The sequence below is a fragment of the Grampus griseus genome, assembly GCF_964374135.1.
Source record: "Grampus griseus genome assembly, chromosome: 14".
Taxonomy (NCBI): domain Eukaryota; kingdom Metazoa; phylum Chordata; class Mammalia; order Artiodactyla; family Delphinidae; genus Grampus; species Grampus griseus.
In genome coordinates this window covers 64,269,278-64,283,101 of record NC_139008.1, presented here as the reverse complement: position 1 = coordinate 64,283,101, position 13,824 = coordinate 64,269,278, and the positions used below count along the sequence as shown (strand labels likewise).

Below are 13,824 nucleotides of genomic sequence, written 5' to 3'. Positions count from 1 at the left end.
ACATGTAGCTCTCCAGTTCTCCCGTCACCACTTATTGAAGAGACTATCTTTTCTCCATTGTATATCCTTGCCTCCTTTGTCATAGATCAGTTGACCATAGGTGCGTGGGTATATCTCTGGGCTTTCTATCCTGTTCCACTGATCTGTATTTCTGTTTTTGTGCCAATACCATATTGTCTTGATTACTGTAGCTTTGTAGTATAGTCTGAAGTCAGGGAGTCTGATTTCTCCAGCTCTGTTTTTTTCCCTCAAGACTGCTTTGGCTATTCGGGGTCTTTTGTGTCTCCATACAAATTTTAAGATTTTTTGTTCTAGATCTGTAAAAAATGCCACTGGTAATTTGATAGGGATTGCACTGAATCTATAGATTGCTTTGGGTAGTATAGTATAGTCATTTTCACGATATTGATTGTTCCAATCCAAGAACATGGTATATCTCTCCATCTGTTTGTGTCATCTTTGATTTCTTTCATCAGTGTCTTATAGTTTTCTGAGTACAGGTCTTTTGTCTCCCTAGGTAGGCTTATTCCTAGGTCTTTTATTCTTTTTGTTGCAATGGTAAATGGGAGTGTTTCCTTAATTTCTCTTTCAGATTTTTTATCATTAGTGTATAGGAATTCAAGAGATGTCTGTGCATTAATTTTATACCAAATTCATTGATAAGCTCTAGTAGTTTTCTGGTGGCATTTTTAGGATTCTCTATGTATAGTATCATGTCATCTGCAAACAGTGACAGTTTTACTTCTTCTCTTCCATTTTGTATTCTTTTATTTCTTTTTCTTCTCTGATTGCCGTGGCTAGGACTTCCAAAACTATGTTGAATAATAGTGGTGAGAGTGGACATCCTAGTCTTATTCCTGATCTTACAGGAAATGCTTTCAGTGTTTCACCATTGAGAATGATGCTTGCTGTGGGTTTGTCGTATATGGCCTTTATTATGTTGAGGTAGCTTCCCTCTATGACCACTTTCTGGAGAGTTTTTATCATAAATGGGTGTTGAATTTTGTCAAAAGCTTTTTCTGCATCTATTGAGATGATCATATGGTTTTTCTTCTTCAATTTGTTGATATGATGTATCACATTGATTGATTTGCGTATATTGAAGAATCCTTGCATCCCTGGGATAAACCCCACTTGATCATGGTGTATGATCCTTTTAAAGTGTTGTTGGATTCTATTTGCTAGTATTTTGTTGAGGATTTTTGCGTCTATATTCATCAGTGATATTGGTCTGTAATTTTCTTTTTTTGTAGTATCTTTGTCTGGTTTTGGTATCAGGGTGATGGTGGCCTCATAGAATGAGTTTGGGAGTGTTCCTTTGTCTGCAATTTTTTGGAAGAGTTTGAGATGGATGGGTGTTAGCTCTTCTCTAAATGTTTGATAGAATTCACCTGTGAAGCCATCTGGTCCTGGACTTTTGTTTGTTGGAAGATTTTTAATCACAGTTTCAATTTCATTACTTGTGATTGTTCTGTTCATATTTTCTATTTCTTCCTGGTTCAGTCTTGGAAGGTTATACCTTTCTAAGAATTTGTCCATTTCTTCCAGGTTGTCCATTTTATTGGCATAGAGTTGCTTGTAGTAGTCTCTTAGGATGCTTTGTATTTCCGTGGTGTCTGTTGTAACTTTTTCATTTCTAATTTAATTGATTTGAGTCTTCTCCGTCTTTTTCTTGATGAGTCTGGCTAATGGTTTATCAATTTCGTTTATCTTCTCAAAGAACCAGCTTTCAGTTTTATTGATCTTTGCTATTGTTTTCTTTGCTTTTATTTCATTTATTTCTGCTCTGATCTTTATGGTTTCTTTCCTTCTACTAACTTTGGGTTTTGTTTGTTCTTCTTTCTCTAGCTCCTTTAGGTGTAAGGTTAGATTGTTGATTTGAGATTTTTCTTGTTTCTTGAGGTAGGCTTGTATTGCTATAAACTTCCCTCTTGTAACTGCTTTTGCTGCATCCCATGGGTTTTGGATCGTCGTGTTTTCATTGTAATTTGTCTCTAGGTATTTTTTGATTTCCTCTTTGATTTCTTCAGTGATCTCTTGGTCATTTAGTAATGTATTGTTTAGCTTCCATGTGTTTGTGTTTTTTACATTTTTTCCCCTGTAATTGATTTCTAGTCTCATAGCGTTGTGGTCAGAAAAATGCTTGGTATGATTTCAATTTTCTTAAATTTACTGAGGCTTGATTTGTGACCCAAGGTATGATCTATCATGGAGAATGTTCCCTGTGCACTTGAGAAGAAAGTGTAATCTGCTGGTTTTGGATGGAATGTCCCATAAATATCAATTAAATCTATCTGGTCTATTGTGTCATTTAAAGCTTGTGTTTCCTTAATAATTTTCTGTTTGGATGATCTGTCCATCGGTGTAAGTGAGGTGTTAAAATCCCCCACTATTATTGCATTACTGTCGATTTCCTCTTTTATAGTTGTTAGCAGTTGCCTTATGTATTGAGGTGCTCCTATGTTGGGTGCATATATATTTATAATTGTTATATCTTCTTCTTGGATTTATCCCTTGATCATTATGTAGTGTCCTTCCTTGTCTCTTGTAACATTCTTTATTTTAAAGTCTATTTTATATGAGTATTGCTACTCCAGCTTTCTTTTGATTTCCATTTGCATGGAATATCTTTTTCCATCCCCTCACTTTCAGTCTGTATGTGTCCTTAGGTCTGAAGTGGGTCTCTTGTAGACAGCATATATATGGGTCTTGTTTTTGTATCCATTCAGTGACCCTGTGTCTTTTGGTTGGAGCATTTAATCCATTCCCATTTAAGGTAATTATCGATATGTATATTCCTATTACCATTTTCTTAATCGTTATGGGTTTGTTTTGTAGGTCCTTTTCTTCTCTTGTGTTTCCCTCTTAGAGAAGTTCCTTTAGTATTTGTTGTAGAGCTGGTTTGGTGGTGCTGAATTCTCTTAGCTTTTGCTGTCTGTAAAGCTTTTGATTTCTCCTTCGAATCTGAATGAGATCCTTGCTGGGTAGAGTAATCTTGGTTGTAGGTTCTTCCCTTTCATCACTTTAAATATAACATGCCACTCCCTTCTGGCTTGTAGAGTTTCTGCTGAGAAAGCAGCTGTTAACCTTATGGGAGCTCCTACAGGACTTAATTTTAAAAAATAGTTTCCTTTGCTGTGCAAGTAACTCTTAAGAAATAAACTTAAAATACAATTTCTTAGAACCTAAGTAACTTAGTGGAATTATAAAGCTAGACTGAGTCTGGGAAAGGTAAAGTCTCAGTGGAATTAATCTTATTTGTGTATTGGGAGAAGGTAAGAACCAATATTCCTTACACAAATCCTGGGGAGATATGTATATTCTAAATGTAATATATGTCCATAATACCTAGGTGTATTATGATGCTTGGGGTCAGATTTTGTTTTTAGGATTCAGAATTTTAGAAAAACAATATCTTCTATATTAAACCACATATAAGGGCTCTAGAAGCACCCATTAAAAATGTACTGATGCTTCTGTAGCAAAAAGGTATGGATAAACAAACAAAGGATAAACAAAGACTGTGAATTGATTCGCATCAATTCAGGACAGGTTTTTTGCCAAATGAGTTACCAAAGGAAAAAAAAACTTACAGCAGAGTTTTGGGATTTTGCAATTTCAGGTAATGGATTATGGACCTATACAAACCCTCAACATGGGACACACACTCCACCTATTAATACAGGATCATAATGCTGACAACAATGACTACCTGTGCAATTGCTTTTCTCAAGAGTAATTTGTCTTTCCACTCTGTGGTGGTATAGACTGTTCTTTGATCTGTGGTAGCACTGATGACAATTCTTCCTCTTAAACTCATCATCTGCTTTAAGTTACTGCTTAGGACTTAAGATGAGTTTCTCTTCAGTATGCGGATATAAAGAATCCAGAAAGGGGAATCAGGTTACACGGACATACCTGCCAGTTAAGTGGCTGTGTGACCCTTGGCCCATTTGGGCCTGTGCTTTCTCATCTGCAAAATGAGAGGATAGGACTACATGACTCAGTACAGATTACGAGGCGCAGAGTAGAAATTTAATAAAGATTTGTTTAATTAATTAAAGAATTAAAGACCTTTCTATTTTTAAATTCTATGAATCCATAATTTCTGATTCCTGCTTCCTGGACTTTGGGGAGATTAAGCAGTTGCACAAAGGATTTTGTAAAGGCCACTTGTTGTGTATCCTTAAGAGTTGAGGGATTTATAAATGCATGAGTGTGACTGAATCTGATTAAACTCTGGAAAAGAGGGCATGGAAAGTCATGGCTAAATGTAAGTGGTTTATATACCTCAGGAGTGCTGTTGATGTGTGTGTGTGCACGCACATGTGCGCGCACATGAGTACTAATGTGTAAGGGCTCTGACTGAGGGAATACGGGAGACAGCAGTGTCCAGAGCATCTCTGAGTATGGTAAGGTGAGGAGACGGTGTATCAGTATGCAGCGTACACCGAGTGTACACTGTATACAACCCCTTAGCTATGGCACTGGGATAGCCTGATATCTTAATCCTTTAGGGTAAAGGCCTTGATCCTAAAAGCAAAGGAAAGGGTTATAATGTTCCAGTGATGGGGGATGGCTAACCACCTACTGGGACAGAGGTATAGTAAGAGATGAGAACAGAAGAAGAGGTGAAGGCAGCAGTCTTCTTGAAGACAGTGAACAATATTAGCTGCTGACCAAACTAGGTGTAATGAGGTGCAGTCCTGACAGCCTGCCCTGGGCTGTGCTGGTGGCACCTGTGAGGGAAACCAGGGTGTCTGGGCAGCCAGCAAGCTGGCACTGCAGGGGAGGAGACGGGGCTCAGTTGATTGTAATAGTGGCTTCCATCAGTCCTGCCAAGCACCAATGGCTAGGGGTCTGGTGAAACTCAACCCTGTGAAGAAGGAAGCTGCTAGAATCAAAGCAGTGTTGGGTATGCATCCAACATGGAGGAGCAACTCATATAGGCTTGTGGTGACAGAGGCAGATTTTCCTCTGACCAGTCTTTTGGAACAAAACATATACTTGGGAGGAAAGGGAAATTATAGCCGGAGAGAATCTTAACCTAAAATTGTCTGCAAAATTTTGTGCATATGTGCATTTTTCTGGGGAGAAGGTCCATAGCTTTCTCTGGATCTATAAGTGTGTCTCTGGCCCCTAAAAAACTCAGAACCACTCAGCTTCTAGGAGCTAAAATGAAAACTCCTTCTTGGTATATTATGTTCCTGCAACTTGACGGCCTCATCCTGAATCACAGGCACATGAGAGCAGAGGATATTGTCAATATTTTTCTCTGCCCTGGAACACTCTCAAAGCCTATAACTCTTCTGGCTCATCAGCCACAGTTTCTGATATGCCAAAACCTGGGAGAAGTAACACACAATTTTTGTTGTGGTTTAGTTTCCAGCCAAACTAGCTGTACCAAATACTGAGGGTCAGGGCTAGAGAAGAAATATCTCTCATTCATAGTTACCTAGATTCCCCACACCAGATGTTCAGCAGCTGCATAAGGATACCACTGTCTTACACATCTTTCATCCACCTGGGCAGCTGGTGATTCGCATCCACTACAAACGCCTGGCCAGACTGAGCTTAGGAGGCTCCAATGGGGCTACCAGCCCATTCCTTAATGTTCACCCAGGCTTATTAGTGCTGATAACTTCTGGGGTAGCAGGAGAGTGGCAATATGTTTTATCTACTTAGTTTTGTCCTAGAACAGCCAATTAAGCAACAAAAATTTTTTGAATGCTGTGGGAAGCCTTGCCTGACTGTCCCCTCCAGGAGAGTTAATTATTCTCTCCTCCCTAGACACACTGTATTGTAATGATTTGTTCATTTGCCTTGTCTCTTCTAGATTGAAGACTCATTAAGGGCAGAGCCTGTGCCTTATTCATCTCCATGCTCATCCCCTCCCTACTACCCCTAGCCCCAGTGCCTAAGCTCAGCACAAAATAAGCCCTCAGTAAATGTTTCTCTCAATTGAATTAATTTACTAAATGCTCAATATAAATGAATATGGGTATTCCTTGGCAGTCCAGTGGTTAGGACTCCACGCTTGCATTGCAGCAGGTGTGGGTTCCATCCCTGGTTGGGGAACTAGGATCCCACAAGCCACCATGGTGCGGCCAAAAAAAGAAAAAAAAAAAAAAGATGAATAAAGAGTCCCTGCCTTTAGATGGCTTTCAATCCTGCAGGGAAGACAAACAAATAACTAACAAAAAAAATGAGGAGAGAAGTGCTAGAGTTGAGGTACAAGTGAAATAAATGCCTTGGGTAGGCAGAAAAAAGAGGATGGTTAAACTGCACAGGGTCTTGGATGATTTTGTGAGTTATTGTTGAACAAGAACCTCTCTAATTTCCTCAGCCTCCTTCCAATTTTGGGCTGCAGCTCCTGGAGTGCTCAAACATTCTGTGCTGCTCTTGCCAGTTCCTCCCTCTTTCACATGGCTCTATGCAGCATACAGCCTCTGCCTTTCCCCTTTGGCAGTCTCCTTGAATTTCCTGCCCTAGAGAGTGGCTTCCTTTTACAGCCATCAGGCCACTGGTAGCCAGATGTGCATAGCCAAAGCCAATTACTGAGATTTCTATCCTATTTTAATCAATTATTTGGCTAGAGTTTTTCTTAAGAAGCCAAATCTCATACTGGGGAGATCATTAGGTCCTGTATATCCAAACCAGGCTGGTGGCCTGGGTTGGGAAATAGTCAGTGGCCGGAGTCAGGAGTACAGGTGCCAAGTTCCTGATCCTCTCCCAGGGGATAGTTCTAGGTATTTCATTACAATCTCCTAATAAAACAGGGAGACCATTTTCCTTCTCATTCCTATCTCCTAGGATGTAAGTTACAGGTAGGCTACCGAATTTGTGGGGCTCTGTGCAAAATGAAAATGTGGGACCACGTGCTAAAAAATTAAGAATTTCAAGGAGAGCATTAAACTAAGCAAGCATGAGGCCCTCTAAGTGTGAGGCCCTATGCAACTGCTCAAGTGCACACCCATGAAGTCATTTCTGGTTACAAGATTGAGAAAGCTGACACTGATGGTATGACATGGTGGCTGTAAAGAAGTTTGTGAGAAAATAAAGAAGTTTGCGGATTGGGGGAAACATTAAATTACACTCAGCAGTTGCAGCAGTAAGTTATATAATGATGAGACTGCTTCTAGACATCCTCTGCAGCTGTCTTACTAGTGCTCCAGGCATCAGACATCTCAGTGGAGCAGACACCAAAGAATGGACAGGGGTTCTAGACCCAGCCCTGCCAGGAATTCACTGTGGGACTTCTGGCAAGTTACTTTCTCTCTGTGGGCATCTTTTTCTTCACTTGTACAAAAAAGGATTTGGATTAGATGTTTAAGGTCTCTTCTAACTCTGAGTATAAGCAGCTTTTGGCAGGAAAGAGCTCTCTGGAGGAGGCCTCTTTGGTCTTGTCAATTTAGCAAAGCTATAATGTAACTAACCTTAAGCCAGACACCCCCATGCTCTACTCATCTCCAGCCCAAGCACACCTTTCAAATCTTTTGATCACACAATACCTTGCCTAATCTGTTGGTTTTTTCTGTAGATCAAAGAAGTAGAAATGAAGAATAAGTAATTAACAGATGACCAAATCTCTTCCTTAGCTTCCCCTTCAGCAATCTCACAAATTGTGTGAAAAATATATCATCTAAAGAAAGATCACAAGTAGCTGACAAGCCTGCACACTGGGGGAGATGGCGATGAGTCTGATTCCCTATCTCAATGATTAACTGAGATTACTTCCCCTTTTCCCTTTAAAAACTTTCATGGGGCTTCCCTGGTGGCGCAGTGGTTGAGAGTCCGCCTGCCGATGCAGGGGACATGGGTTCGTGCCCCAGTCCGGGAAGATCCCACATGCCGCGGAGCGGCTGGGCCCGTGAGCCATGGCCACTGAGCCTGCGTGTCCGGAGCCTGTGCTCCGCAACGGGAGAGGCCACAACAGTGAGAGGCCCGCATACCGCAAACAAAACAAAACAAAACAAAACTTTCATGGATGAGCAGAATCTTCGGAGTTGATTCCACCTTCTCCCCAGAATGCTGGCTTTCTGATTAAAAGCAACATTTTCTGTTTCTACTAACACTTGCCTCTCGACTATTAATTTTAGAGCAGCAAGCAGCTGGACTTGAGTTCAGTAACACGACTTGGGGTGATTCTAAATGAGCAGCATCCCCTTCAGAGAGGATGTAACACATTCTGTTGAATGTTCCTTTTGATGGTAAGAATTTGCCCTCTGAGAATAAATCTGATTTCTGGAAATAGACAGTGATTTACAGCCAAGTCTGGTAAAGATAGTAATATATGGCCTAAGTCATGAGATTTTATAATTTAAAAATGATTTTAATTTTAAGCTGACACAACCAGAACTGAGATAGCCTGTTGAGTGTTTTTCCTCAAAGCTGTAACATTGAGAGGCCAAAAATTCATTCTAATGCTGCAAGTTGCTTTAAATATCTTTAGAATTCTAGACATTCTAAAGGCAATTTAAAAGTCATACAAGGGGGCTTCCCTGGTGGCGCAGTGGTTGGGAGTCCGCCTGCCGATGCAGGGGGCGCGGGTTCGTGCCCCAGTCTGGGGGGATCCCACGTGCCATGGAGCGAGTGGGCCCGTGAGCCATGGCCGCTGGGCCTGCACGTCCGGAGCCTGTGCTCTGCAACGGGAGAGGCCACAACAGTGAGAGGCCTGCATACCACAAAAAAACACACACAAAAAACCAAAACAGTAAAAGTTATACAAGGATTTCCCTGGTGGTGCAGTGGTTAAGAATCCGCCTGCCAATGCAGGGGACACGGGTTCGAGCCCTGGTCCGGGAAGATCTCACATGCTGTGGAGCAAGTAAGCCCGTGTGCCACAACTACTGAGCCCACATGCCACAACTACCGAAGCCCGCACGCCTAGAGCCCGTGCTCCGCAACAAGAGAAGCCACTGCAATGAGAAGCCCGCACACTGCACCAAAGAGTAGCTCCCCACTCGCTGCAACTAGAGAAAGCCCACATGCAGCAACAAAGACCCAACTCAGCCAAAAATAAATAAATTAAATAAATTTGTAAAAAAAGAAATACATTAAAAAAAATAAAAGTCATACAAGAAAAAGCACCATATAACTTAATAATCACAACTTTTATCTTGGGATGGAAACCTGTTTCAACTGAGATATGCAACCAGATATGCACCCAAAAAGTAATCAAGAGCCTTAAAGAAGCCTCCTTTTAAATTAGTCTCCTTTTTAAAAAAACATATTTAGAGAGGAGAATGTAAAATATTAAACTCACTAGATTTTAGAATTAATGAGAAGAGGGAATTCCCTGGTGGTCCAGTGGTTAGGACTCTGTGCTGTCACTGCTGAGGGTGCAGGTTCTATCCCTGCTGGGGGAATTAAGATCCCGCAAACTGCGAGCCATGGCCAAAAAAGAAAAAACTAAAAGAATTAATGACAAGAGAATAAAACAGGCAGAAAAGGAAAGTAGAGAGGAGAAAGATAAGTAGGGAGGAAAAGACAAAGAAATAGAAGAATTATGAGGATTGGAGCTGGGGGGTAAGGGAAACTCTAACTTTATCTGTAATTGTTTGTTTTTGTGGGCTTTTTTTTGCCACACCCGAGGTGGCTTACAGGATCTCAGTTCTCTGACCAGGGATGGAACCCATGCCCCCTGCAGTGGAAGCGCAGAATCCTAACCACTGGACTGCCAGGGAATTCTCTCTGTAATTTTTTTTAAATAAAAAAGACTTGAAGCAAATATGGTAATAAATATGGATGATTCTGGGTGGAGGTTACATGAAATTTTCCATATTTAAAAACATTCTCACAATATAATAATGGGGAAAAAAAGAAAAGGTAAATTATACTGTGGTCTGGTCTCTGTACCTGGTAGATCATGGCCCTTTGAGATGTTGATTAGTGTTCAGAGCTCTTAGGTCTTTAGACTTTCTAACAGTGAGGCAGTTATTTATAGCCAAGCCAAGATGTTGGTTCCATTTCTCTCTGAATGGGATGTTTCCCTTTAACCAGAATAAAACATATGGTTCATCCAACTCACAAGACCAGGGTTGTGACTTAGTGTTGCTCATCCCTAAGTGGACTCCAGCTTGCCTAGGTCAGGAGAGGAGAGAAGGAAGGAAAAGGTAGCACCATCAGCATCAATCAGAATCAGCCGTTGTCAGACATGGGTTTATGCTTGACCTTCAGCCTTTCTCTCTACAATCATGGGTGGGAAATAGGGAGCAAGTTAGGGGCAGAGTTGTGGACTTGTACTTTCTAGTTTGCAAGTGAGAGCTTCAGTCACCTTGTTTACCTTTTATTTTTTTTTACTTTTGGCCATGCCACATGGCTTGTGGGACTTTTAGTTCCCCGACCAGGGATTGAACCCAGGCCCTTGGCAGTCAGAGCGCAGAGTTCTAACCACTGGATCACCAGGGAATTCCCCATTCACCTTGTTTAGAATGCCATGGCCATTCATCATCTCCTCCAAATCCTATACTTCCCTTCAAAAGCCTGTTTAAGTCTTGCCTCCTCCAGGCCCATTGTTCTGGCCTATTTCTGGACTCTTGTCTTCTGCCAGACAAGAGGGGGCCCTCTACTTGGGGACTGCCTGGACTGTCATCTCTTAAGATTTCTATGGAAAGCCAGTCCCACCCTTTGTTGCTCCAGATCCTTCTACCTGTTGTTCCAGGCCACAGGGTCCAAGATCAACAGTGTCTCCAGTTAATGTTTTTCTTCAGACAACCTCTGTTGGCTAGTCTGAGTTCTTTAGGAAGACAGAGTGGGATAACTCACAAAATAGAATTTAAGCCACATTCTGCCTCAGAATATCTTCCCTGGGCTTCCCTGGTGGCGCAGTGGTTGAGAGCCCGCCTGCCGATGTGGGGGACACGGGTTCATGCCCCAGTCCGGGAAGATCCCACATGCCGCGGAGAGGCTGGGCCTGTGAGCCATGGCCGCTGAGCCTGCGCGTCCGGAGCCTGTGCTCCGCAATGGGAGAGGCCACAACAGTGAGAGGCCCGCGTACCGCAAAACAAAACTAAACAAAACTAAACAAAACAAAAGAAAATCTTCCCTTAACTATCCAGATTCCATAGCATGTCTTATGGGCTATAAGGATCAAGTGCAAATGCTCTCAGTCATGGTTAAGTTGGTAGCAATTAGTGTTACTGGATTAGTTTTCTATTTTCCTATCTAAGGGCAGACCTCTGAGGAGAGGAAAAGAAGGAGAAGTAAAGAAAGAAAGGTCCAGAGAGCTTTGGGGCACTGTGTTAGGAGGGCAGATTCTGCTGAGGGTGGGCATGAGACCCCAAAAGAGAGAAAGAAACTGATGAAAAGGACCTGGAGAAGCCCCCGTCATAAATGTGGCTCACTTCTCAAGATTGGGTCTGAAGAAAGGCACTTCAGGGACTGAGCTCAACATTCTGAGGGATCCTTTATTCAGTCTCATCTATGACATGTGGGGAAAACATTAGAAAGACAAGGCCAACTGAGCATGAGGAATTCACTAACTTCTGAAGTTGTTTTTTCTTGCTCTCTGTCTTTGGTTAACCGAGTTACCAAACTAGGGTAGCTTTGCACAGCAGTTCAGCCCGGATTCTGAACCTCTGGGACTGTTGCTTGCTCAACTGTAAATGTCTCTTAATTGATATCCTGTCTCCACTCTTGTCCTGTTCCAAAAGAGTAGAGTGATTTTTTTTGCGGGGGGAGGGGGAATTAAAATCACATATCACCCCCTGCTTAAAAACTTTAATAGTTTCCCATCGTTCTTGAAATAAGATCACGATTTCTTGTAAGGCCCTGTTGTTACTCTCTCTGACCTCATCTGATAGACTCTCCCTCTCAATCACTAGATTCTAGACATATTGTACTCCTTTCTGTTCCTAAAATATGCTCTTTTCTACCTTGCCCCTAATGTTCATTCCCTGGCCTTGAACTTGATTCTTTTAGTTCTTCCCATGGCTGGATCATTGGCAACCTCTGGATATTTGTACAAATATTACCTCCTCCATAAAAACGTCCTTCCCCAGTATTTATCTATCCCATCATCCTATTTCTTTCATAGCTCTTATCACAATTAACAATTATCTGTGTTTACCTTCGTATTGGCTTTCCTTCTCTTGTAGAATTCAAACTTCCTGAGGGCCGGGACCTTGCTATCATATTCATTTTGCTACTCCCACTACCCAGAGGTACCTGGCACAAAGCAAGGCACTCAGTAAATATTTGGTGAATGAATGAATGAATGAATAGAAAAGAAAACCAGCAACAGAAAATCCTCAGATTTGTTGGTCCCCTTGGGACAACAGGACAGGTGACAAGTCAGATTTGATGGTGACTTAATGTCTTTTCCTTGGCCTTTGTTCTGTCATACTGGGGCTTGGACAACCCTTAAATTTCATTAGCATCCCTTATCTGAGTGCTAGGATATGCTCAGGACTCTGGCTTTTCTTAATATCTTTTATCTTGTATTTGATCGAGAAAGGTAAAAGATATAACCTAATTTGTGGGTAAAAGGGACTGGTAAGGGGGCCTGAGTTGGGGATATAAGAACCATAGGGCTTTAGAACTGGAAGAGAACTTACGGATCATCTTGTCCAGGAAACTTAAACATGGCCATGCATTAGAGTCGTCGGGGGAATATTTTGCCCTTATGCTAACAGTACTTTGTTAAGATATCATTTACATACAGTAAAATGCACCAATTTTAAGTATCCAGCTTGATGAATTTTAACTTTACAAACCTGTGTAACCACCACTCAGCTCAAGGTATAGAACATTTCTTCCACTCCTGAAAGTTCCCTTGTGCCTCTTTCCAGGTAATACCCATTTTTATCTGTCAGAGGTGACGTCTATTCTGACTCCTACCACCGTAGATCAATTTTGCTGGTTTCTGTACTCATATAAATGGACTCATACTGAATGAAATCATTTGCATCTGACTTCTTTTGCTCAACATGTTTTTGAGGTTTCACCCACTTTATTGCATGCATAAGTAGTTTGTTCTTTTTTAAATAGCTGATTAGTATTACATGGTAAACATACCACATTTGTTCATCCCTTTTCTTGCGGAATTTTACCAAATATAAACCCCAAAGCCTGCCCTAAGCCCACTTAATCTGAATTTCCAGGGATGGAGCCTGGGAGACATACTTTCAATAAGCTTCCAGGCAATTGTGATATACAGCCATGTGTGAGGAACACTGATTTTGTCCATTCACTCTGGTTCTACAGAGAAGGAAACTGAGGCTCCAAGGAGGAAAGGGGTTTCCCAAGGAGACACTTGAATCAGTGAGTCAAGACTAGAATCTCTTCCACTGTGCTACTCTTTTCATTGTAAGACAACTCAAACTGCGAATTACTGACAAGGGCAGAGACATGAATCATAATAGCTTCTATTTATTGAGTACCTGCTATATGCCAGGCTCTGCTCTAGGCACGTTATGTACATTTAATCCTTTTAACAATCTATATATCACAGCTGAGGCAACTGAAACCCAGAGCAGCCCAAGGGACAGAGGTAGTAAGTGACAGAGAGAGCAGCAAATCCCAAGTCTTCCAGACTCCAGAGCCACACAAGAAGGTTGGTACCTTTGCGTGAAGTAGAAAAAGGAGGAAAATTACAAACTTCTTGGTTTGGTGGTCTGCCATCCTGGCCCAGTCCAGCTTGCTACAGTAGAAATAAAAACAAAACAGTATTTACCCCATTTCTCAAACCCTGGTTTTAGAATTCCTTCAGTTCTATACACTCAGTGTCTATCAGTGAGAGTTGTTGACTGTCAGATTGACTAAAAATGTGCCAGCTAAAGGAAGGGTGATGTGTTTGCTTAACCACTAGCTCTTCCTCCTTTA

At 41.6% G+C, this 13,824-nt stretch overlaps 1 protein-coding gene across 1 annotated transcript in view; it reads right to left on the bottom strand.

The window, feature by feature from the left end:
• Positions 1 to 13,824, bottom strand: part of ASIP (agouti signaling protein) — a gene marked incomplete at its 3' end in the record, with an annotated part of 90,267 nt that overhangs the window by 9,404 nt on the left and 67,039 nt on the right. The gene's annotated exons all lie outside the window — the stretch shown is intronic.